General features: G+C 47.5%; 1 protein-coding gene across 7 annotated transcripts in view; it reads left to right on the top strand.

Annotated features, from left to right (window-relative positions):
* FRMPD1 (FERM and PDZ domain containing 1) overlaps positions 1-26,507 on the top strand; it is a 120,013-nt gene that overhangs the window by 24,421 nt on the left and 69,085 nt on the right. For 6 of the 7 annotated variants that reach the window (XM_027614343.2, XM_027614341.2, XM_027614338.2 and 3 more), the window contains exon 1: positions 7,178-7,271. The exons of the other annotated variant lie outside the window; for it this stretch is intronic. The gene's annotated coding sequence lies outside the window, so the exon portion shown is untranslated. Of the gene's footprint in view, positions 1-7,177; positions 7,272-26,507 lie in introns of those variants that run through there. 7 annotated transcript variants of the gene reach the window in all.

Genomic DNA, 26,507 nt, shown 5'->3' with positions numbered 1-26,507 from the left:
CACTTCCACAGTTAAAATGTTTACATTTAGAAATTGTCTTTTTAACTTCCCAAAACGATGTGTCTTCATTCTGATTCTGTCTTTCCAATCTCTACTTGAATCTCCTTAAGATTCTTATTTTAAAAACTTAACTTTTTCTTTTAAATCTATCTCAATAGCTCTTTAGCTTGGTCTTCTTCCTTCAAGCTATGGAGTCTCCTTAAATGACCTCTGATCTGCTTTGGCCACTCATGTTGGCACCTGGGCCTGTCAGGCTCCTGTGGCCTCTTGGGTAGCAACAGTGCAGCAGTCACGAAAGCAAAGGAAGCTGATGCTTCTCCAGTAGCCTAGTGGTGAACAAGCCTGGTCGGCTGGGCCCACCATGGTGAGGTGAGGTGGGAGAGGCTTCTAGGATCTTCAGACACCCCGTATGAATAGGGAAGGGTTGGGCTGCTGTGTACCATTGTGTAGGTTGTCTACTATACAAGGGTACCTGGTTGAGAGAATCAGCAGGAGCTCAAATCTACTGGCTGAGTTGTGTACCATGGTGTGGAGCTACATCTGCCTGAAGGAAGGGAACATTATTTTCTTGTTTTCACAAAGGCGTCTGAGGAGGGGATGCTTTTTTTCTAATCCACTGTATGGGCCAGTAGTGGCCCTGGGAGGGATAGTTTGGCCCAACTGTGACATTCCCCTCTAGGGAGACAGACCTCAGCAGAATCAGGCATCTTCCCTCAGGGTTCTGTGCAGGAAGTGGGCAGGGGCAGTTTCTACTCACCTGTGAAAGGGTCCCTCCCACTCCTTTGGGGCCAGCTGGGCCTCTCAAGTGGCTCCAGAATCCAAAGCCCTCACTGTCAGCTCACTAGCGAGGCAGGCACTTCCCAGGCTCCTGGGAATTGGTCCTCCCCACAGTTTTAAACAGTGTGACAGAGACGGCATCCTTCACCAGCCCTGCACTGGTTCAGTCTCCCTGGGTATGTGTGACATCTCCGTTATGTTCCAGCTCCAGGCCCTCACATTCTACCCCCTCCAGTCCCCGTACGTCTCACGGCATGACTTACCTCTGTAGGGAGCTGGGTGAGATGGGGGAGTCAATTATGAGAGGCAGGCCCCCATCTTTAGAGGATTCCTCTGGGATAGTCATCCTAAAATGATTTATGACATTTCTCCATATTACGATTCTGTTGCAGTCATCTTCCTCCCCAGAAGGGTAGAGCTCTGTTACCCAGATAAACTGGAATTTGAATCCCCTTTGCCAGCTGTGACCTCATACAAATCATTTGACTTCTCTGAGCTTGTCTCAGTTTCTTCTTCTGTAAAATGGGGATAATAATGTTTGTGTTGCCTAAATCAAGGAGCTATTGAGAGAATATTGAGAGATTGCTTTGTCTGGTGTTTTATAAACGGTAAAATGCTATGAAAAGTAAAGGAACTGAAGAAAGTGATGATGGAGGGATGGTGGCATCTGCCCCTTGGGCTGTGGGGAGCAAAGCGGCAGATTCAGAGCAGAATGGAGCCTGTGGTAATTGGAGCAGATGTAGTGGCAAGACCAGAGTAGGGCCATGCTAGACCCTGGCTGCATCCTCAAGGGCACGCCATCAGAACTGATCTCCCAAAAGCTGAACCAACAGAGAAATAGAGAATTTTAAAAAGAATTAAAAAGGAAAAAGCTGCCGAAGCCACTCCTTTATTTTCAAAGCTGTCCCTCAGAACACTGAAAGATTTATCATCTGAGGAATTAGATTAAAAGCTTGTCTTGCAGAGGCATAAAGAACTCAAGTATTTTCAAAAAATTGTGATAATCATTCCCAGCTCTATCCCATCCTTTCCCTCTGTTTCCAACCCTGTCATGAAGTCCATTGCCATGAGCAATAGATTAGAACAGCAACTTTATCAAGAAGCAGAGAATGTGATTAGGGAGAGGGAAAGAAATGTAAGCAGACAAGGCTGATTGGGAGAGTTGAGGAAGCAGTCCAGAAAGGAGACATGCTTGCCACATCCCCATCCCCCACCCCTCCTAAAAAAAGTAAAAATGGGTCGTCTTCAGGAGCATGACTGTGGTAAGTGATCAGACACAGTTTGGAGATTACGGAGATGGGGCTCTCTTTGCTAATACACAGAAAATGGACTCTCTTCCCTAACTCCCTGTTTGTTGTATTTTACAGTGAGCTGGACAGTTCATTTTTAAGAAGTGAGCAGTGAAAGTCCGCTTCTGTGTCCTAGAATCTTGGGATTAAGGACATGTTGTTTTTATGTCATCGTTTCTCTCTGGAGAGCAACAATTTACTTGTCCTTAAGAAGTAATATAATCTTCATGATAAGCACCCAGTTTCTTTTGCAGAGAACAGCCGAACCGCTCTTTCTGACTAGGTCACACTTTAGCTTCCTTAATCTCGAAGAATCATTTGGTTTGGAGCTTAGGAGACCTCGGTCTATAAGGTATCATTCTCTCCCTTTCCAGCAAAGGAGACGGTAGCTCAGAGAGGTGATGTGACTTACCCCTATCCACACAGCAGTGTAGGGACAGAACTGGGTTCTAAAACTCGAGAGCACTGCTTTTCTGCAAGCAGCTCACAGTAGGTGCAGCCTTGGATCTCATAGAGGGCTATTCTTAATGGTCTACCTACAGTACTCCAACAGTCCATGAGTCTGGGCTCACCCTACTCTCAAAGAAACTGTCTTTGTTTTATTTCAGGATTCAGTAAGTCTTGAATATTAAATATATGTACTTAGTTTTTGTGGTATGATAACACTCTCATAACCAAACCATTCCATTCCCTATCCAGTTTGGGTTTGTGTTATACTGCTACATGTCAAAAGACACGAGTCCATAGTAGGCAGTCGACAATGTTGGATGAATGACTTCGTGGAGGCCCATTAAGGAATCGTGTCATTTGAGATCTAAGAGAAACCTCGAAGGTCATTTGGTCTCCTCTCTTCTGTAGCCTGAAGAGTGAGGGGACTTGGGCAAGTAACACAATGGTACTAGAATCCTTTTTTTTTCCTGTTTCCCAGACCACTGTTCATTTTTTCACCTGCACTGCTGCTTATTAATTTGATATGAAGGTATTAAAATGGCCAATGTACTTGTGTTCTGGTATACAAAATAAAAGTTTCTAACATCTACTTTAAAAACGCTACTCCACACAAAATGACAGGGACATGTATAAAACAATTCTTTTTTTTAGCCATATGGAATTTGATCATTCTGAGGAAGAGCAGAAACTTGTCCTAAATCACTACAGACAGTAAAGCTGAAATTTGAAGCAGCAAACGATTCTATTTTGGGAACAATAGATACCAAGTCAGGAAGAGTTAGGCATTCCAAGAAGGAAATTGTATAGAAAAAGCTAACTATTAAGTCAGCTCTCAAAAGTATTTGAATGCAAAGGAGATTAATTCAGATAAGGAGAAGGTATGGGCACTTAGCAGATAACAAATGGCACATTCATGCCGTAGAGAAAGCAAAACTTTTAGCTGAAATGGTACTTATGGGAAATAAATCCAAACCTCAGATGTTTTAGTCAGGAAGTCTCATTAGGATGCAACACAGCTTCTCATTATGGATTATTACAGTGTCACTAAAAAAAGGAGAGACATCTGAGAGGGACAAGGCGTGATCAAATAGCCATATGAGAAATTGCAATCTTGCTGTATCTTGCTCTGTGTTAATATTGGATCATTGGATGGTATTCTCTCACCAAAAATGGCTTCAGAGTGACAAAAACAGATTAAAAGTGATCTAGATTGAAATGACAGCTGTTAGGGTAAAGTTGTTTTGAGAATCTTTTGTATATGTTATTCATCGATTTATTTATTCATTCAACAAATATCTATAGAGTCCTAGGAAGACAAAAATAAATAATTGTCTTTCTCAAGGAGGCTTCAAGAAGACAGACATGTAAATAAATCATTGTAATGCGGTATGCTTGGTGCTTTATTTGAAGAATAGCCCAAGCACAGCACAGCCACAGAGGAGGGGCTAGGGAAGACCTCATTTTTTGAGCAGGATTTAAAGGAGGAAGAATTTGTCTGGCAAGTTGTAGGAAAAGCAGGAAAGGAGGAAGCCTCCCAGGGTGATAGGCATTAGCTTCTGCAAAGCTCTTAGCTGGGGGGGATTTAGAATCCCGGGTGAGGCCCCGCTCAGCTACTGCAGGGCTGTGGAGTCTTAGCTGAATGGCTTCACAGGCAGGAGCCTCAGTTTCCCTCTGTGAAAAAGGAGCCTGGGAGTCCTCACTGCGTACACTGAGTATATAGGTATGACTAAGTGCCAGCTAGCAGGGAATGACCACTGTTTTATCTCTAGTCCCTCTTTTCAGAAGATCCCTAGGTTTCAGGTATTCTTACTATGCTCCCTTTGCAGAGGAAGAAACGGAGAACAGAGGGGTTGTGGAACTTGCCCAAACCAACACAGGTTAACAAGTGGCTGTGTTGGGATTTGAGGAAGGGCTGTTTGGCCTGGCACATAGTATTAAGTTAATAAATTGTAGCTATTTTTACTATTGTGAAATATGATGTGCCCTAGGAACATGAGGTATTTGGCATGAGGTAATAGGGTGATGTCTCGTTGGGGCTCTTGCCGTAACAGGTCAGATTACTGAGGGCTTCATGCCATGCTAAGCACTTAGGATTTTATCACAGGGTCGAGAAGAAACAATGGAGGTATCTTGAGCAGTGACTTGTCAGATTCATGGTTTGAAAAGATCCCTGGCAGCATGAAGAAAGATGAATTGCAAATAGGCTAGACTAGAGGCATTTACTATGGCTTCACCAAGAAATGGCAAGGCTCCAACTAAGTAAGGCCTGGGCAGCAAGCAAGATGAAGAGAAGACATGGATAAGAGGTGTTATGGAGAGTTGACTGGACTCAGTGACCAGTAGGGTATGAGGACCTGGGAGAGGGAAGAGTCTAGAATATCCCCCTTGGTTTTGGTTTCAGTGCTACTACCATTTGAGCTATGGAAGCAATGCAGAAGGGGTAATTTAGGGGAAAGTTGTGAGTGTGGTTTTGGCTCTTTCGAGACTGGGGCAACTGAAGAGGATTCAGGAGATGTCCAGCTGGCAGTTAGGTCTTTGGAGCATAGAAGGTCTAGGCTGAAGCCATGCATCTGATAGAACTGCTCAGTGAGAGAGGAGAGACAAAAGAGACCAAGAGGGGACATGAGCAACATTGGCATTTAACCAGCCGGCAGACAAGGAAGACTGAGGGAGAAGAATAATCCGAATGGGAACCTAGGGGGTGCCTGGGTGGCTCAGCCGTTAAGCGTCTGCCTTCAGCTCAGGTCATGAAAGCCCCGCATCCCGCTCCCTGCTCGACGGGAAGCCTGCTTCTCCCTCTCCCACTCCCCCTGCTTGTGTTCCCTCTCTTGCTGTGTCTCTATCAAATAAATAAATAAAATCTTAAAAAAAAAAAAAAAGAATGGGAACCTGGGCAGAGAGAGTGGCAGGAGCCCAAAGGTGAAACGGCTTACACATTAAGGCTCCTGAAGAGGCAGATAGTTCTGGCAGGGGCAGCTAGGAAATTGAGAGGGACAGGACAAAATTCTGTGGGAGAAATTTGTACTCACTGGCCAAGAGGGTGAGTTTTTGTTTTCCTTTCTGACAAGTGCCCTCTTCAGTCCTTAATAATCTGCATTAGGGAGAGTAATTTGGTTATTAATCTTTATCTACAACACATAATTTAAAAAATTAAACTCTATTTAGAGATAATTGTAGATTTGCATGGAGTTGTAAGAAATAATGTGGACAGGTAAAACACTTAAGTTTTTAGAAGCTTAATTTCCACCATGGCTTCAGAATTTTCCATTTTTTGTCCACTTCCCTGAATGGTGCTGATCCTGAGGGAGAGTTTGGGACACTGTATCTGGAGTGGAGACAGGAAGCAGGAGACAGGAAGCCGACCCCAAGGAGTGAAGGGCTAACTCAGCCCATGGAACTGGGTGGCAGAGGGGCTGGGGCATTGAGAGAAGAGAGATCTTTGGGGCACTGGGAGAAAAGAGATCTTGCGGGTAGGTAGGAGGCCTTTTAAAGACAGACTCTGAGGAGAGAGGTTTTGAATAGAAGCCTGGATTTGGAAGTGAAAGATAGAGGGAGGTAGGGGCTGGGTGCCTTTCTTCACCTGGGCCAGGCAGGCTCCAACTGCTGCAACGCTATTTTTGTTTTTGTTTTGTTTTTTGATGGACCCCCTTATAAATAAATATTTGTGCTCCATTCCATCACCAGAACAACCTAACATACCAACCTGATGGTGCCCTTCCCTACTCAAAACTCCTACCTCTCCTGCTTCAGCTCTCAGCTCCCATCCTTCCCTCACTGGGATCCCTCTCATCTTTGGGTCTTTGTTCCCGTGGCCTCTGCCCAGAAAGCTCTCTCCACACTCCACCTTTCACTGGCTAACCTACTTGGACTTTCCCGGTTTCTGTATAGAAGGCATGCTCACCAGGAGGCCTTCTTCCCTCGCTCAGCCAATGCAGGTGCCCCTCGTTGGCACCCTGGGATCACACTATTGTTAGAAGAAGTGCGCTGAATTAACAGCCCATTAGACAGTACATTCGAGAGGGCAGTGAGAGTGCTTTATTGGAAGCTGTATCTCCAGTGTCTAACGCGGGGTAGGGATCTAGTAGGTGTGGAGAAGATTCTTCAGCAAGGGGAAGAGTTCTCAGAGGCATGCATTTCGGTCCGACGGATAGAGAGGTGGTAGGACCGGAGTCCCACATAGCTGGAGTTCTTCGAGAGGCCTTGGAGTATGACAGCCAGGGGAAGGGTGGGGTGAGAAGGTCTTTCCTTGGGACTACTCTGGGTTCCAGCTCTGGCCCCACCGCCACCGGGCTGGGTGACCTTGGGGAGCCCCTTTCCTCTCCCGGCCTCAGTCTCCCCCGTGGGTACTCGGCGGACGCTGCGTGCCCAGGTGGGAAGCCGCGGAAGGCCGGCGGAGGCAGGGCCCGGGTGGGAGCGGGACCGCCCACTGCGGCGGGCCGGGACCTCCGGGGCCCGCGGAGGCGGCGCGCGGGGCTCCTCCCCCGGGCCGAGGGCCGCGGCGCCGGCAGCTGGCGGCCTCGCAGCTGCAGCCTCAGCACCTGCCGCGGCCAGACGGCGCGGGCGCGGCCGGGCCCTGCGCCCCCCCTCCCCCTCCGGCTGCAGCCGCGGCGCGGGAGGCGGAGCCCGAGCCGAGCCCGAGCCGAGCCGCTGCCCGAGCCTTGCCCGCGTCCGTGCCCGCCGCCGGGCGGGGCCGCCCCTCGCCGAAAGCGTCAGCTCTCCCGGTCCGCGTCCGCGCGGGCGGCGCCTCCTCTGCAGGTAAGGGCGAGGTCCCGGCGCCGCAAAGTTTTTGGGGGACTGATGGTGCCTACGCCCCGGGCCTGCGCCTCCGGGAGCTGCAGGCTGCCTGTCCCTCGGCTTCCTCCGCCGTGCGCTCCGTTTGCACCAGCGACCCCGGGTGACCCGCGCCCGCCTCCAGTCCTCGTGTTCTTATCCCTGTGGGAGGTGCGTCCGCGGGCTCGCTCAGGGCCGGCAACAGTTAAATCTCCCACAGTATCAATGTGTTGCTTAAGTTTTTGAGATCTGCATAGTGGAGTGCAAAGAGCGGCAAACCGGGAGGCGGGAGACCTGGGTTCAGGTGCGGCCACGGCCAGCGCCAACTTTCTGAGTGACCTCGGACCAGCCAGCCCAGCCCCGTCTCGACGGCCACACTTGGACCAGGAGGGGTTCACCGGGGATGGCCATCTGAAGTGCATGCCTGTGTTGCCATTTTGTGAGTCAGGGGCACCCCTGAGTGTGTCAGCTCCAGGGCTCCTTGGGGGGCGGAACCCACAGAAGTCAATCTGGGGCGGGGGCCAGGGAGGGGGTCATGTCGCTAACCAGCAGCTGTTTTGGCTGAGCTGTAGGAGGGTTGTTGAGCCAGTCTCTGGAAATAAAGGATGCTCCCAGAGCTAGGAGTCCGGGCCCTGGCTTCTGGTGACCCCTCTGCCATCCACGGACTGTGTGACCTTGGGCAAGTCCCTCCTCCACGCACTGGTTTTGCCTCCCACGAAGTGGGGAGGGCGGAATGTGCACCGAATGATGGTTGCGGTCCTTCTGCCGTAAAGTCTGGAGAAGTAGAATCTTCCAGGTCTCTTTATTTAGGGTTAGTTTGGGTAGAGGAACTCTTTCACCAAACATTCACCCAGCACTTGCTGATGGGAGTTTAGAAAATAAAGGAGGCATTTGCAGTGTGCTTTGGGAGTCCCGAAATAGACGTGGCAAGGATTGGTGAATGCTGGCCTTCCCTCCTTCAGTGCCTTGGACCATCATAAAATATTCAACAGCATAATGATTTGTTTTCAGAGTGGCTTATAGATCAGGAAGTGTTTCTGTTTGTGAGTCGGTTATTTTTGTTAAAACCTCAAAATGGTTGTTTGGGGAAAAAAATAAGGCACTGTTGTAGGGGTCCTGACATAGAGGCCAACATCTACTTGTTTCTAGTCTAAAGTGATGCTTTCCGATCGAGATGATGTAGAAAATCACTCTAAATCAGGCATTCTTTGGTGGGTGTTCAACATGGGCATAGTTGGAGAGGCCTACACTTTGGCAAGTCCATATCTTCCAGGACTGCATTCCGATGCAGCCACATCAGAACAAGCACAAGGTAATTAACTGATGTCCTAGAAGGTGAGCTTTGTTCTTTTGCCCAATCTCCTGTGCCCCTTGGTCTGCAATTAGCGTCTCCCCAGTGTGTGGGTGAAATCCATTACCATGAAAGGGTTCTTATGAAAGTGATTTTATTATTTTATTTCCTTCCTCGACTTCCTGGTTTTAAGTTTCAAGCTTTATGAAATCAGAGAACTAGTAAGAGTGTGCTTTGTGATTGGGGCAGGAACACGGCAGAGTTGTGGTACATACGTTTGCCTTTCCCCAGCCATACTCTGTAGTTGAAGCTAATTTGTCCCGAGCCTTTGATGGTTCAGATGCATTAGAATGCCACCAGTCTTTTCCCTCTTCCTTCTTCAGTGATTCGACCAGCACTTTGTCACCACTCATTCAGGAAGAAACAAATAGGAAAAATACCAGTAGGCCCTCCCCTCAAGGAGCTCAGGGTCTAGTGAGGAAGAAAGAGGAACATACTACAGGCCATTCTGGGAGTTATTACTGGGGACCCCTGGGGACCCTGGGGAGGGTGAATTCTAACTGGGGATGATGGGGAAGACTGCACCATGGAAGGTGGAAGGAAGAAGAGGATTTCAACAGGTGGTAGAAAGTGGAAAGGCCATTTTAGGTCAAGGAACTGGTGTGAGCGAAGGCACAGGGTCAGGAAAGCTCAGGGCCCAGACGGAGAACAAGAGGGTCAGGTGGGAGCGAGGAGAAGGCAGAACACTTCAGAGTAGAGGACAGTGGGGAGAGGCCCAGGAGGCTCCCAACCTGGGCTTGAATCCACACTGGCTTGGGGATATTGGACCTCTGAACCTCACTTTTTGCATTTGTAAAAGGGGAATAATAATTCCAAATGCACAAGGTTAAATGAGATCATGTATAAAGTGTGTAACAGTGTTTGCATATGATAGATATTTGGTAATAATTTCTTTTATTAGAGTGTTCATGGGCAAGCTCCATAAGTGTTGCTAGACACCACTGAAGTATATGAATAGTGCCTTTTGTTTTAGCGTGGGTATTGACTTGGAACCTCACCATCAGACTGGAGGTCCTGTGCCAAGGTAATTTGCATTCGAGGTACCTCATGATTCAAGGGCAGGGGCTTTTTGTTCTTTGGGGGTGCTCAGATCAGATACTGACATCAACACCAGACAATGCCCTGTAAATACTGTTAGGTGGTGGGAGGCCACAGGGAGGTTAATCAGAACACACAATCCCTGCTTCCCACAAGCTTATCACTATGTGCTCAAGGACCCAGGTGGGGGTATTTGACAGTCAGACACAGTTATAAATACGTCAGCATTGTCCATATATGCTGGGAACCATCTGCCTTAGTGTGGGTTGCTGGAGATTTGTAGTAGCCAAGGAGGGAAAATAGGGCAGGAGGGCGAAGAAGGATATTGCAATACTTTATGAACCTGCGTACACCATGTGGCAGCTGTAATACTGTCCTTCATTTGTTCAGGCAACACTTACTCATAAAACACCTCCTCTGTGCCAGGGCATGATTCTAGATGCCACAGGAATACACTGGAACTAAAGAGAAGATCCCTGCCTTCCTGGAGTTTATATTCTAGTTGGAGAAACATCATAAACAAGTAAACCCATAAATAATTACAGGCTGGCTAAGAGCCAAGAAGGAAATGAGCAGGGTAAAGTGAGAGAAAGTAATGGGGGTGGTCGAGGAAGGCCTGCCTGCGTCAGTGGGAGCTAAAGGAGAGAAGGAACCAGTCAGGGGGTGCCTGGGTGGCTCAGTTGTTAAGCGACTGCCTTCGGTTCAGGTCATGATCCCAGGGTCCTGGGATCCAGCCCCTCATCGGGCTCCCTGCTCTGCGGAAAGCCTGCTTCTCCCTCTCCCACTCCCCCTGCTTGTGTTCCCTCTCTCGCTGTGTCTCTCTCTGTCAAATAAATAAAATCCTAAAAAAAAAAAAAAAAAAAGCCAGTCGGGATTAGAGCTGGGGGTGGGGGTGGGGGCAGGGTGCAGTCCAGCTCAGTAAGAGGCTATGGGGCTTTGGTGTGAGAACGCAGACTCTGGGCCGCAGCGCTTAGATTTGAATACCGGTCCCACTGACAACTAAGTATGTTCCATTGTCAGGTTATTTAATCTCCTGGGCTTCAGTTTCTTCCTCTGTAAACTGTGTATAATAACCCTGCTTGATAGAGTTGTTTGGGAGTTAAATGAATTGATATATGTAATGTACTTGAAAAAGTGCCAGGTATGTAGCAAGTTCCAAAGGGAAATTAAATTAAGAGAGTGGGGTGGCAGTGAAGAGGGATAGGGCAAATGCAAAGGCCCAGAGGACCGAAAGGCTTTGTGTGTTCTAGGACCAGACAGTCTGTGTGCATGGATATTACCCCCAGAGTTATCGGGAGACTCCAGAGCAGGTTCTCTGCTCCTTCAATACAAAACTCTGTTTTAGGAGTCCTGAGAAGAGCAACACCCCATGACAACACTCTTCCCGAGTGGTGTGGTGAGCTGCCGCCCACTTTGGGAACATCCCCACTGTACGCCCACTTCTTCAAGATCTCTTTCCCTCTCTCCCTTCATCTCTCCTTTTCTTACCCTCCCTCTCCTGCCCCTTCCTCCTTTCCTCCCTGTCCCTCCCTCCCTCGCTGCCTTCTCCCTTCCCCCCATCACTGCAAGCCCTGAAGAGTAGTGCCCTGGAGTGCTCACATGTGCAAAGGGGAAGCATGCTTAGGGTCACCAAAGCCAGCCTTGCCCGCTCCCTCTGCGACACCTCCCCTGGCCAGCATCCTCCCGCTCCCACGCTGGAAACTCCATGGCACGGGGTGGGGGGCTGGGCACCACATAGTCACCTACGACCTTACTCTCTCCCTTGATCCCTCTTTACTGAAATCCATTCACTCACCAAGTCCTGTCATTTTTACTTGCAAAATCTCTCTCAAACATGTCCCCACATTTCCATTCTCTCTCTGAACATCAGCCTTCTGTTTTGTCTAATGTATGGCCCAGAGACCTGCAGTGGGTCCCTTGTGTATGGATAATGAAGTCCAGAGTCCTCAGGCCGGCGGATATGACGGGCTGTCTCCATCAATTCTCCCCGTGCCCCTCTTCCCTCACCGTGTCCTCCACACTTAATCCCTCCATCCTTGGCCTCTCCATCTGGCCCCTCTGCCTGCACGTACCTCAGCCCTGGTGGTCATGCCCACGCCTGAGGGCCCAGCTCAGAGCCTGTTTGCCCTAGCAGCTGTCTTCCGGACCCCGCATCCCAGGGTTCTCATCTTGCCCTGATCTCCCGCTGCCTTTAGTACCGCTCATTAGGGAGGCTGTCACCCATCAACCGTGGAGGATGTTGTGTGCGGTCACTTGTGCACCAAGGCCATGGCCTTGAGAAGTCCCTGAGAGGCCAGACAGTGTCCCTCTGATGTCTGCCCCACAGCCCTTCTCACAGAGCCTAGCCCTAGTGCGGGTTTGATATGTGTTTGCTGTAATGGATTGACAAAAGCCTGTGATTTTCCTGAGATCTGAATTGGTTTGAGTCACACCAGAAACACGATGCTGGTGCTCCAGGGCTTGTGGTCCCCAGCTGAACTCACTTGAGGCACTCTGATGCCTTGAAATGTAGGTCTTTCATTTGATGAAGAGTTGATGTCACCTCAAACAGGAGTCTGAATTTTGAATTTAACCTTCCAATATGGCCTGTTTTTAAGAGATATACTATGTAAAAAAATGAACCTCCAAGCTAGATAAACTTATCAATAATTATTTACATTATAAAAGGATTTTTCACCATACCAAAAATCTGGTATAGAAAGCTTTCAAATACCAAACATGCCTGTGAACTTAACACCATTCAGTATATAAAGTTTTGATTTATGCACAGCTCTTGTAGCCATATACTTCTATAGCCTAAGATATGTGCCAAACTTAATATGCATTCATAGAAGAATAATGCTCTCTTAAATTTGTTTGGGTAACTACAGATTACATTATGCAGCCCTGCAAATGTGAGGGTTTTAAAAATAATGAACTACCTGCCTGAAGGACAATGGAAAGCCCTATTTGGTGCTTGGCCAACTGATGTGAGGGCAGTAACCATTAATTTCATTGAAGTGACACAGTATTTTCAGGGGCCCTCCTGATGTTTGGAGACCTTTTTGCCAGTGGTTAAAATGGTTTGGGCTTCCAGTCATTTCACAAGCTGGCTGATAAATGATGTAGGTGCTTAACACTGGTTCTTTTAGAAAAAGGGGGGGGGGGAGACACTAATTACAAGCTAGAAAAAAAATCTAAAAATATGAAAGCCTATTCCTTTGACCTCTCTTGAGTGATCTGAGAAGCTCAGCCATTTCAGCAAAAGGGTAACATGGCAAATTTTCAAAATCCTGAACAGAAAGAGCTTCAGAGGAATTTACCCGGATGCAACAGTGCTCAGTTCTCTGAGATTTTGACTTAAGAGAAGACAGATGTGCAGGCAGATGAGAAACACTGTGCTTCCTGTTCTCTGAATATCCAGAATGCAGGGTGTAGGCTAGCACTTGTTACAACCAGCGATAACAATACTTCTCCCCGCCAAAAAACCCTCTCCAAAACTAAGTTTTGAGTGTCAATATAGGTAAACCTCTGAGTTACTGCTTTGTTGTTTTCTTTGTTCCAAGTGTAGAATTCAGAAGAATGCAAAAGGAAAAGCAGTTATTAAAATAAACACGGAGTCTCTGTTCTCTCTTGTTTTCCCTGGAGAAAGACATCAAGCCCAAAGCTCCCTTGGTACCAGGGCATAAGCTTTTGGCTCCTGGTCAGGTTAAAGGGTGATGTCCATCTGGACATATATGCTCTCCCTCTTTCTTCTTTCCTGGGTGTCAGAGACATTTGTATACAGGAGCAGGAAGAATTTTTTTTTTTTTCCTGAGCTCATTTCTGGATAGTTGCAGTACTTAGTTTTTTGTTTCTACAAAGGCTGTGCAATAAGTTCCTTAGTTAGAGCACTCCTTGTCTATATGCCAAAAGCCCAGACTCATGAAAAATATTTTATAGGCTATTTTAACTGACAGTCATAGACCTCCAAACAGGGTTGCCAACTCCGGAAATGATCAACTATAGCCTTTTCTGGTGCAGGAATTCCCCTAGCGCACCCAACCTCTTTCTGCTTGGACCTGCCAATCCCCGGGGCCTTTCTATTCCATTGTCAGTTGGCTCTGATTATTAGAAAGTTCTTCATTATGCTGAACTAGTGTCTCCCTCCAGGCTGTGGCTGCTCCATTGGCCTCGATTCTGCCCTTTGAAGCCCCACACAAAAATCCATTTTTTTCTTCCCCGTGATGGCCATTTAAGCCATTTGGACAATCAAAGACAGGGATTTAGTTAGTTAGAATTAGTTAGAAGTTAGGATGCCCCCGTTTATCCAGTCCCCTGAAAAAGACAGAGCTAAGAACTGGACACAGTGGCCATGCAGGTGAGGTCTGACCAGCGTGGAGGGGGGAGCAAGACCATGACACTTCAAAGTCTGTTTTTTGCAATGAGCACAACCTGAGACCTGGTTAGGTTCCCCGTGGGCCCCCTTGAGTTTGCTGGGGAACCCCATGCACGCTGGTGGGCTGTAGAGGAGAGTGTGTGGGATCAGTGGCTGATGTGGAGTGGCTCTGGGTGGGGCAGCCTCCTCTCTGGGACCCAGGTCCTTCATCAGTCTGATAACTTCTCAGGTGCTGTATCAGTCTCCTGTGACTGCAGTCACAAATCACGGCAGCCTTGGCTGAAAACAAGAGACGTGTATTCTCTCACAGTCCTGGAGCCCCGAAGTCTGTAATCAAGGTGTCAGCAGGGCTGCACCCCCTCTGGAGGCTCTAAGGAAGAATTTTTTCTTTGCCTCTTCCAGCTTCTGTTGGCCGCTGGCCTTCCTTGACTTGGGGCTAGTCGCGGCTACCTCTGCCGCCCTAGTCACATGGTCTCCTTCTGTCTGTTAAATCTCCCTATGCTTCACTCTTACAAGGACACTTGTCATTGCATTTAGGGCCCACCTGGATAAAGGAGGCTAAGCACCTCACCTGAAGACCCTTCACTTAATTACATCTGCAAAGATCCTTTTGCCAATTAAGGTAATGTTTATGGATTCTGGGATTGGGGTGTGGACATAGTTCTTAGGGGGCCACCATTCAGCCTTTGGCTTTCTACTGTCTCTACTTATGTGACTGTCTTCTCTGGCCTGTATTTGAACCCAGGTGCCCAGGGTCCCCTCAGGTCTTCATTCTGCAGGTTTCACAGGTCTTCCTTTCTTTAGCATAGCGGCCACTGCTCTGAGGGGCCCTGTCCTGCAGACGTGGCAGGTCTTTCTGGTCCTTCGGTCCTCACCGGCATGCCCTGGCTGGCCAGTGGTGTTTTTATCAATGGGAAGGAGAAGCTGTGGCTATTAAAATATTCATGACCAGTCGTAGGCTTAGGGGAGATCCCATAGTGAACGTGCTCTGGATAGAGAAGGGACACAGAGAGGAAGAGCGAATGTCCTTACAGTTTCCCTCTAACTCAGCCCGAGATTGGCTCATTGAACTTGAGGCAAATTATTTACATTCTCAGTGCCCAAGTACATCTCTCTTTCTGTGAAAAACCAGGAAATGCTTCTTCGCAGCTTTTCAGAGTGTGTCGGAGCGTGATCTTCTTGCCCTTTAGACAGACTGTTTTAGAAGTTCATGGCCCTTTACCTGGAGTCTTCAGTCACTGTGGGCTGATGGGCTCTCCAAATGCAATGCCAGTAAAAGAGGCTTTTCTCCAAAGACCATCACTTTGTTCGCAGTCGACCTGCCAGAGTGCCAAAAAGGCCTCGGACGAGCGGGGGTGTTGGGCCTGGAGAAGCTGGTGGTGGAGCTGAGGAGAAGCAGCCGGAGGACAGCGGTGAGTGGGTCTAGCCCCGAGCAGCTCCAGGCTCTGCTCGTGGCCCTCAGTGCTGCCCTGGGATTACGGACTCACACCTGCCCAGGGCACCCTCCTTCACTGCTGCTCCCCTCAGTTCGGTATGCTTTGCTAAGAAAGGCCTGTGCAGGGATGGGGGCCGGAGGGGTTGGGGAGGAGGGAGGAGACAGATGACCCAGACAGCCCTGCCCTATGTGCAGGGGGCACTGAGTCAGTGGAGGGCAGGGTGCTGTGTGTTGCAGGACCCATGGGAGCCCTGCCGAGGGCTGGCCATGCCTTGGGTGAGATCCAGGAAGGCTTCCAGGAGGGACTGGCATAGAGCAGTATACGGAAAGTACCCTCAGTTATGTTCCCCCGCCCAGGACTCCGGATTGCGCCCCCTGGGTCATCCAACCAGATCTGACCTGGGAGAATTTTAAGTTTGAAAAGGATCTTCAGGATCAGCTAGGAAGGCAGCTATTCCAACTTCACTGCCTGGAGTCCTCAGGGCAGGGGTAGGGGAAGAGTTCAGAGCACTCGGCTTCTTATTTTGCTTGCTGGGTTTAAAGAACAGTAATGTCCCAATTTGACAAGGCTTGGGGTAGCCGCCTAGAAATATCTCGACATCAGAACGCCCTGCTTTGTCTAGGAAGTCTTTTCCAGACTGGAGGAGCACCTCACCTGAGGTGCTGAGGGGTGGTTTCCTGTAACCTGCCCCACTTGACTGTAGCCTCTACCAGGCAGGGGTTGAGCCTGGTTCAGTCCAGAGCCCCGAAAAGGGCCTGGTCCTGGGCACAAGCTTGGTATATGGTGCCGACTGATTAAATGAGAGACGAGGTTATGATGACTGCCTGCCTTGCAACTGGCTCCAGCTGCCCTCGGTGCTCTTTCCAGTCACCGGTGGCACCCTGGCTATGGCAAGGCCTCTGGGGTTCTCTGTCTCATACCTGCTTCTGCGGTGGGTCTGGCCTGTCAGCCAGGTGCTAGCGAGGGGTGCTGCCTGTTCTCTGCACTTTCAGGGGGGCAGGGAAGCTGCAGACCTAACATTCTGGCTCCGGAGGTGCTGTCTGTGGTCCTGGGACATGGCCAAGGCCACCTGTAAACTTGGTCACTCGGTCTACCTAGCTCCTCCTTGGTACCATGTCGCCCCAGGACTAGGGTCGGAGAGGTTGTGGGGCAGAGGCAAAGGGCCGGAGCTTTTGACTCAGTCAGTCCTGGGCTTGCTAGCTGCGTGACTGGAGGCACATTATTTACTTGCTTATTTCGTTGATTATTTGTGAGTGTTACACTTACAGAAGACATGAGGAAGACACAACCACTGTCTTCTATTTATCCATGGTAAATCTTCAATAAAGGTTCATTTCCTTTTTATGTTATCTGAAGGGCTATCAAGGAGAAGAGAGACAACTTCTGGGGGTTAGAGGCTGTCTAAAGCTGAACTTCGTTTTCCCCCATCCTTTCCAAATTCCATCAAGCCCTTCAGCCTCCTAATTCCTCAAGCATTGCTAACACTTGTGATTTCTTCCTCTCTGCCACCTGCTAATTATTATCAACTCTGTGTATATTTGAAGAGGTCCTTCCTGTGTCTGGGCCTCAGTTTTTTTTATCTGTGGATAGGTTATTCTAAGGTCCTTGCTAGCCCCAGCACTGCATTTAATTCCACAACACAGATTGAGCCTCCACTTATGTGAAGGGTGAATGTTCTAGGCCCCAGGGATGTTCTAGGCACATAAGGATGGAGAAAGTCATGAGTCTTGTAGACATCATAGCCCTGTGTGGGGACAAACACACAAAGTTGAGTGATAAAAGTTATGGTAGGGGATGAATCTAGACCTGGGGGATTCCGGACCAGAACAGGGAGAGACTAGTCACTTGAGGAATGTATGGACCGTTTGCCCTCATGGAAGAATTATCTAGATGTTTGCTGCTGGCATGAAAGCATTAATGATGGAGACCGGTTTCTCCCGGGTGGCATTAGGATTTTCGCTTTGAATTGGAATTATCAGATGGAAAATCCCAGTAGAGATGGCATGGATTAGGGGCCTTATTTCCTCTCTTCCTCTTGCTTTCCTGCAAAGGAAAAGAAATCCAAATCTCCAGAATATATTGACCTTTATGCACAGAAGCTCTTGGGATATGCAGCGTCGTTTAACAAGTACCGTTTGTGTGCCTAACTGAGAAATGTCTAAGCAGATGCAGAATTACATGCCTAAAGAAAATTAATCTATTTTTTGTCATGATTGTGTTCAGGAGCTGATTTTCAAAGACAGTTTCAATGTTCCCAGCTGTCTGGATGATAGTTAGAAGCATACAACCTGTGCACTCTTCATCCCTTCTCTTGTATTTATTCTGCCCCATTTAATTTGGTTAGATTCTATAAGCTTTTATTGATTGCCTATTATAAGTTAAGCCCAGTGTTGAAAGGCTATGGGTATGACAGATATATCACTATCCAGAAGTTTCTTTCTTAGCTGGACTGATAGGACTTATGCCCGGGAATCAGCAAACAGAGCCATCTATTCATTGGGGATTGCTGAGTGCATTGGTGTGAGTGCCAGGATTTCAACTCCAGGCAGAGAGGTCTGGAAAGAAGGATGGTGAGGATGGTTCTCAAGAAGGTTTTTGGAGGAGTCTGCATTGGAGATGGGCCAGGGATTGCAAGCAGAGTCAAGGTGCAGGGAAAAGAACAGGTTAGCAGGTAAATGCAGCAAGAGCCAACTTTTCATTCTCAAACTCATTCTCATGTCTTAAGAATGGAAATAACATCCAGATGGCCAACAGACACATGAAAAGATGTGAACATTACTCATCATCGGGGAGATGCAAATCAAAACTACAATGAGATATCACCTCACACCAGTCAGCATGGTTAAAATAAAAAACACAAGAAACAACAAATGTTGATGAGGATGTAGAGAAAGAGGAACCTCTTGCACTGTTGGTGGGAATGCAGACTGGTGCAGCCACTGTTGAAAACAGTATGGAGGGCGCCTGGTTGGCTCAGTCGGTTAAGCGTCTGCCTTCGGCTCAGGTCATGATCCCAGGGTCCTGGGATCGAGTCCCGCATCAGGCTCCTTGCTCAGTGAGGAACCTGCTTCTCCCTCTGCTCTCCACTTTGCTCTCTCTCACTATCTCTGTCTCTCTCTCTCAAATAAATAAATAAAATCTAAAAAGAAAATTAAAAAAAAAGAAAACAGTATGGAGGTCCCTCAAAAAGTTAAAAATAGAACTATCCTGTGATCCGGCAATTACACCCTGGGATATTTACCCCCAAAATGCAAAAACACTAATTCAAAGGGACACATGCACCCCTATGTTTATAGTAGCATTATTTACAATAGCCAAGATATGGAAGCAGCCCAAATGTCCATCTGTAGATGAATGGATAAAAGATGTGGTATATATACACAAGAGAATATTATTCAGCCATAAAAAGAATGAAATCTTGCCATTTGCAACGACATGGTTGGCGCTAGAGAGTATAATGCTAAGCAAAATAGGTCGGTCGGAGAAAGACAAATACCATATAATTTCATTCATATGTGGAATTTAAGAAACAAAATAGGGGCACCTGGGTGGCTCAGTTAGTTAAGCATCTGCCTTCTGTTCAGGTCATGATCCCAGGGTCCTGGGATTGAGCCCTGAGTTGGACTCCATGCTCAGCTGGGAGGTTCCTTCTCCCTCTGCCCCTCCACCACCCCACTCATGCTCTCTCTCTCTCAAGCAAATAAATAAAATCTTAAAAAAGAGAAACAAAACAAATGAGCAAAGGAAAAAAAATAGAGACAAACCAAGAAACAGACTGTAAACTAGAGAACAAACTAATGGTTATCAGAGGGGAGGTGGGTGGGGGGGTGGGTGAAATAGGTGATGGGGACTGAGGAGTGCACTTGTGATAAGCACTAGGTAATGTATAGCAGTGTTGAATCACTATATCATATACCTGAAACCAATGTGTTATATTAGTATGTGAACTATACTGGAATTTAAAAAAAAGAATAAAAATATTCCTTTCATTTGTGATGCTTCAGCCAACCTCAGGACCTTTGCTCATGCCATTGCCTTTGCCTAGCCTGCTCTTTCCCTTCACCTACTAGGAAAACTCTGAGGTATCTTTCAATTTAAGTACCCTTTGAGGCCTCATTGACCCTTCCTCCCCTGGCTTCTCAGAGTGTTTTGTTTATACTCTCTTTGTATGATTCCTGGAGCATTCCAGAACCCCAAGAGATATCAGGTGAATAAACTGATGACTGAATAACTGATTATTAGGTTTTGTGTCTGGCTTAGCTGCTGGAACTGTGAAATGTTTGCTGAGAAAGGAGTGGAGAGCACCAAGGTAAAAATGTGGGTGGTGGGTGCTGAGCCGGAAGACCACTGAGGTGGGGTGGGGAAAACACCCTTCGGAGAAGGAATAGTATATTGGCTTTCTAATGAGTAGAAAGAATGCACACAGTAAAAAAAACCCCACAAAACTCTGGGAAAAAAAAACACTGTAGACAGAGCATTTGGGGAAAAATTCTGCCTCTGGAGTAATCAGAGAGGACAACACTCAAATAAGGGCAACACCTCCGTTATAAACTTACCAAGGCAGGGGTCAGTGAGCAATTAGGGGAGGTAGCTTTTCCACTGACTGAGGGAGTGAGTCTGCAATAGCCCTTCTGAAGGGCAATTTGGCTAGATCTAAAGCTGTAAAAACTTGTGCAGTTTTTCACACAGCAGTGCCACTTAGGAATTTATCCTAAGGGAGTAATTAGCCGTGTATTATGCAAAGATGTATCTCAACATTGTAATGCAGACATCACTGAAACAGACCAAGTGTCCAGCAATAGGGGGTTAGCTTTAAATATGGCACTCCTATGAATAGGATATACAAACTAATGTACAATCATAAAGACATAGGTAAATGTTTAAGGGGTATTGTTCTAGGAAAAAAAAATCAGGCTATAAACCAGCATATACAGAAAGTTCCCAATTGTGTTGAAAATGTATATTTTCACACAAAGAGGCTGGAAGGGTAACTAGCAACTTGTAGGTTGTAGCAGATAGTTTTTATTTTCTTCTTTCCAAAGAAGAAGAATTTCAAAATTTTCTACCAGGCACATGTATTACTTTTATAATGGTGGGGGAATGAGTGTTATTTAAGAAGAGAGAAGCTACTGGAGAACACTGTTTGAGCTTCAGTGTGTTGAAAGCAAGATAGGCACATCGTTTATCTTGCAAATGCCAGACAGGTAGTGTTTTCATAAGGAAGAGTGGTCTTGGGTCCATTTGTGTGAGTGTATTTATAGACGTAAAAGCTTTGGGGGAAGGAAATAGATTGATTTTTTTTCCCCTTGAACTTTTGAAATTATTCTTTCCACTCCATTTGTAATTGAACCCATGGAGGTATTCTTATTTCTTCTTTTCTTGGACACTGCATTAAAACTAAAAATGTTAACTGGCATAGGATGTGGGTTTTGCTAAAATGACTCCCCTTGAAGTCTCCACTGGACTCTCTCTAGTGCTTAAAAAATGGGGTCCCAAGGAAGACCACCTTCTGAAATCTGTTTTGCTCTTCTGCCTGGTTCATTTCACCCCTGTGCTCTGGCAACCTCGGAGAACCAGTCAGAAACAAGCCCGGCATCGTTAGGATTGAAGTCTCCAACAGCGCTGGGTGCTGTCTGTTGGAAAGGTTTATGTAGAGGCCAATCTGGCATCACCTTATCCTGTGGACGTAACATTAGTCTGCAGAAAAAGAGATCAGAGCTGGGTAGAATCTCTTTAAATATTAATAATAGTGATGCCTTTTGCCACACATCTCCAAAGAGCTCAGAGCATTTCAGACATTACCTCATCACTAATTTTCACAGTGTTCTTGGGTGAGAAGCGATGGCAAGTATTATGGTCTCCATTTGGGGCAGAAGGTAGCAAATGCTTCAGATAGTGGAGCTAAACTCAGGAGTGGTTCTGACCAGATACCAACTGATAAAAAGAGTTGAGGCATTATTTGTGGCATATTCTTCTACGATTGTTGTACATTTCACACACATGAACTTGCCTTCCTGCATTTTGCTCCATAGCATTAATGAGGGTCTATGTGAGCAAGGTGCAGTGCTGAGCACTGTGGCTAGAGGTGAAGTTTATCTCCTTAGGCCTATGCTTTAGGCCTTTGGTGATGGGGCTTCTACCTGCCGGTCCCACCCTAAGTCCCTCAACTCTTGATCTCCTGCATCCGTCTTTGTGGTCTTCAAGGTAGCTTCGTGCCGCCTCCCCTTCTGTGCACTTTCTGTGCCCCCCACCCGGCCCTTCAGGTGTCACTCTCCTATCCTTCCTGGCCTGGTCCCTTGCCCCACAAAGCCTGCCCTGATACCCCCCTACTGTAGCCACAACTGGACATGAGCTCCCATCACCAAACATTCCCAGCCCCTCTGCTGGGGCCCTTACTAATCTCTACTTGGTATTTTAGTGATTTATGTGCACTGCTCACTGACATTTCGTGACTGCAGGGATGGTCCAGTTCATCTTTGTGTGTGTCTCAGTGACTTGCCCCCATTAGATATGCAAGTACTCATCGGATAAAGGAGTGAAATTGGCATCATTCCAGGCCAGCATTCACCCATTTGTTCTGAGCCCTGGGGGCGTGCAGAGGACGGGGGGGGGGGGGGGGGGGGCGGGGAGGGGGTACCGATAGAACCCCGCTGGGCCTGCCCCTCTGGTGCGGATCACTGAGGCCCCAGGCTACTGATAGACCTGTTCTGTCTTCTCAGCCCCCACACCCTGTTCCATCCCATCCTTGTGGTTGAAAGTCATTCTCTCCCAGCATTCTGGAGAGACGGGGGAAAAGAGGGACATGGAGTGGTCTTGAGGAGGTGACCTCTCTGCTTCTGTCTTTGTGGACCTCTGTTGTGCAAGGCCTCCTCCTCCCGGGAGGGCTCTATCCAGAGCCTGCCTTCCTGAGCCAGCTCAAGGACGGACCGCCGTGTGCCCCACCTATGGCCGGTTGTGTGAGGCCGGGCAGGTCATTTAATCTTCCCGTGGCGTCGTTGCCCCATCTGTTGAGGGGGATAATGTGTTTGAGGGTGACCTACCTCCCCAGGAGGCCGGGAGGCTTATCGACTTAATGCCGAGCTGCTCGCTTTAACCCGAGGCAGCTGGGCAGACCCAGCAGGCCAGCCAGCACGTTCTCTGTTGCCCGTGGCCCAGCGGCATCTGGGTTGCCGTCGAGAACCTGTAGGGTCTCCTCTCGGGGCTGGTTCCGGTGGCTGAGGTCGGGGGAGGAGAGTGGCATCTGGAGGGCTTCTGGGCCTGTGCTGCTGAAGGGGGAGAGAGGCCAGACCCCTGGGGTCGGGGGCATGGCTGAGGCTGCCCAGGATCCGCCCGAGAGCAGGCGCCAGGCCCCTGGGGGACCGTCCCACTTGGCCCCCATGGCCCAGCGATCCGCTTTACTTGGGCTCATTGACGAGCTATGGGAAGGTCATTTGATACTCTCCTTCTCGTGGCCACGATCTTGGGAAGGTGGCCTTTTCTCTTTAAAAAGAGCTGGGAGCTGGGAGGCCCAGGAGCAGTGTGGGGAAGAGGGGCCGATGGCTCTCCTTGGACGACTCCCCTCAGCTCGGCGCCACTGGTGAGTTGTGTTCTCATTCTGGAACGTGTCCTGCTTTCTCTAGATGGCTCGCAGAAAGGGAGCTGGGTTTTCAAAATTGTAGCATTTTTTAAATGAAGTTTGTGATTCCAGTTAGTTAGCACAGTGTTGTATTAGTTTCAGGCGTACAATATAGTGATTCAGCACTTCTCTACAGCGCCCTGTGCTCATCAAGATAAGTGCTCTCCTTAAGCCCGTCACCTGTTTCCCCCATCCCCCACCCTCTGGTAACCATCATTTTGTTGTCTGTAATTAAGAGTCTGTTTCTTGGTTTCTCTTTTTTCCTTTGCTCATTTGTTTCTTAAATTATTTAATTTCTTAAATTCTTAAATGTGAGTAGAATTATATGGTATTTGTCTTTCTCTGACTGATTTATTTCACTTAGCATTATACTCTGTAGCTCCAACCACATCATTGCAAGTGGCAAGATTTCATTTTCTTGCCGGGTAATATTCCTAATTGTTGTATTTTTCCTGTATATTTTAAAATCTATTTCCATGGTATATTCTCGAGCACTTATTCTTCGTGAAACCTCTTTAAGTGAAGGTTCTTTCAGTCTTTATAATTGCAATTATTTATTATGAGTTCTTCTCCAAATTAACTTAATTTTTCTCATGTTTTCAGTTTCCCAACTGCAGTATCTTTAAGCATTTTCTACAGAGGTGGGATAATATTTAGTTTTAGAACTAAATTGCCAACAGGCTTTCAAATTTGTGAGATCATAGGATGTAAGACCTGACCTGGAGATTATTGAGGCTGAGCATCTCTGTGGCTCTGATGGGGCAGTGATGTCCTTAGAGGGTAGCGAGGGCTCTTTGGTGACCCAGCGAACCAGTGACAGAATCAGGACTCGAACCCAGGTCTCCTGACTCTTTTGTCAGTAACTCTCCAGTCTACCCTATAGGATTTAGTGTCTGAATTACAAGGGAGAAGGAAAAGTCACGGTATGATTTTGTTTTTCCATGTGCTTTAATCTGATTAAAAACGAGTTTTCTAGCTTTAGAAATGCCTGTGTCGAGGGGCACCTGGGTGGCTCAGTTGGTTAAGCATCTGCCTTTGGCTCAGGTCATGATCTCCGGGTCCTGGGATCCAGCCCCGCCCCCGGTCATGCGGTCTCTCGCAAATAAATAAAATCTTAAAAAAAAAAGAAAAAGGAGTGCCTGTGTTGTAGACTATAGCTGATCCTCCTACCTTGAACCCCTTGATTCATTTGCCCATCTACAAGGAGGATCCTTAAAGTGTGGTCCCTATCAGTGTTACCTGGAGCTTGTTAGAAATGCAAAATCTGAGCCCCACCCCAACCTACAGACAGAGAAACTCTGGGCACAGGGCCCACCTGTGTTGTACCAAGCTCCGCAGCTCCTCGGTAAAGTCAGAACCACTGCCCGGCAGGACTTAAATCACACCCTCCCTGTGTTTGACGCTAGAGCAGTGACCTGCTTGGCTCTTGTGGATTTTGAGCGGTCTTCACTGAAGAAGGAGCTTCTGTGTTGCTGCCGCCGCCAGATTTTGCTGATCATCCCCCTCCTTCACTCTGCTTCCTTCCTCCTGCACAACCCATGTGCACACACACACACACACATCCCCCAGGAGTGAAAGATCTATGGGTAGATAATGATAGCAAATAGGGGATTTCAGTAGAAACGGGTTTGTAGACCAAACGTCCCAGCCTATGGATAGAGTTCGTACGTTTCCAGACTTGCTCCCTCTCTAAGCGCCGTGATAAATTCGGCTGCTGCTGACCATATTGTGCTGTTTCTGCCATTTGTTACTTTAGTCATTCAGAATTTTTAGTACCTTCTGTTTGCATGACGTATGTTCAGTGTGAGGGGAAAATAGATTTGGGTTTATAGTTTATCAGGAGGTAGAGAATATGTTCAGAAATAACTGTAAGGCAAGCCAGCTGGGGATAAATACATGAGAATCATCTCTAGTAAAAGGTTGTGGAAGCCTGGGGTGTTGTGGAGGAGGGCATCATGGAAGACTTCATGGAGGAGGTAGCGTTGGAGTGAGTCTCACAAGGAGGCAGAGGTTTGACATGGGCAGCTTGGGGGTGGGTAAAGAACACTCTGGGCAGAGGTGGGAAGAAGATAAAGGCATGGCAGGGGCTCTCAGTGCCTTTTGTTGGGACCAGGGGTTATTTGAAGGTGATTAGAATGAAATGAGGCTATTCAAGTAGGTCAGTGCCAAAAGGAGAAGGATCTTCAAACACCCACTTAGGGGTTTGTTCTTTATCCTGAAGGCAATGGGGAGCCATTGAAGGGTTTTGAATGAGGGCAAGGCATGAGCAGAGCTGTGCTTTTAGTAAAACTAATCTGCCATCAGAGTATGAGGTAGACTGAAGTGGGTGAAGAAGAAGTGAGGAGGATTTGTTTTTATTTTGTAACTGTTTTGCAGCAGTATGTTGATACATTGAACCATCATCCTAATGTTTAATTATGAGGTAATTGCTTTTCTTATGGTGGTCATTGGATTTTGAAATAAGCTTCCAGGGCCTGGATTATTGTCCAGGGGAACACAGTTCTAATTTCGTAATGAGGAAACTGCAAGAAAATAGAAATTGCTTAACAGAAGGGCTTCATAGGAAACTTCCAGAACTTCTTCCTTCCTTCTTTATTTTTCTTTTCTAACATTTTCTTTTAAACAAAAGGAATTTGTATTCATTTTACCCAGTAATGACCTGGTAATGTCAGGTCACATAAAATCTGAACAGCAAGCACCTGAAATGTAGCTCTTTCTTGCTTCTTCCTCCTCTGCTTCCAAAGCCATTCTCCCTCTCAGTGGTGGGCTGACTTTGTTAAGGCACCTGAACCTCGCTCATTTCACAAGGATCTGCCTTCTTGCAGGGGTGGCTCCCGTGGGAATTGTTGTAGCAAACTGGAATGTCCTGAAGTTACAGATGTGTCGGGACTTCTAGTATTTGTCGTATAGAGAAGACTGTTGCTGTTGATTATTTTCAGAAGGGCTGTATTTCTGGGGCGTGGGCTTTGGCTGGCTAGCACTGTTGGTTTCATTCAGCCTGTATTTATTAAATCCTGAAGAATCATGGTGACTCAGAACCCCGAGGCCCTGCTCGCAAGGATCTCCTACTCCAGCAGGGGATATACACAAATAGTCGAATATAGTTTTGAGAGAGGGAAACTATGGACAAGCGGACAAGCCACAGAGGGAAGAGCGTACCAGCAATGACAGTGGCATGAGCAAAAGGGAAGAGGATCCGTGGGGCTGGAACTCCCTGGGAGGTGGAGCGCAGGTAGATGGAGGACAGCAAAGAGGCTGGAGAGCTGAGTGGGGTCTGAACAGGAGGGGCCTTGAAGGTCAATAAGAAGCATACATCTGTGAAAATAGTAGCTACCATTTATGAGCCCAGGAGGACTGGCTCCAGAGTTTGCACTGCGGACCCTAATCAATTCTCCTAAAAGTTATGGGGTGACATCATAGGGTT

Source organism: Zalophus californianus, chromosome 13 (genome assembly GCF_009762305.2).
Source record: "Zalophus californianus isolate mZalCal1 chromosome 13, mZalCal1.pri.v2, whole genome shotgun sequence".
In the NCBI taxonomy this organism is placed as follows: domain Eukaryota; kingdom Metazoa; phylum Chordata; class Mammalia; order Carnivora; family Otariidae; genus Zalophus; species Zalophus californianus.
This window is presented reverse-complemented; position numbering and strand designations above follow the sequence as displayed.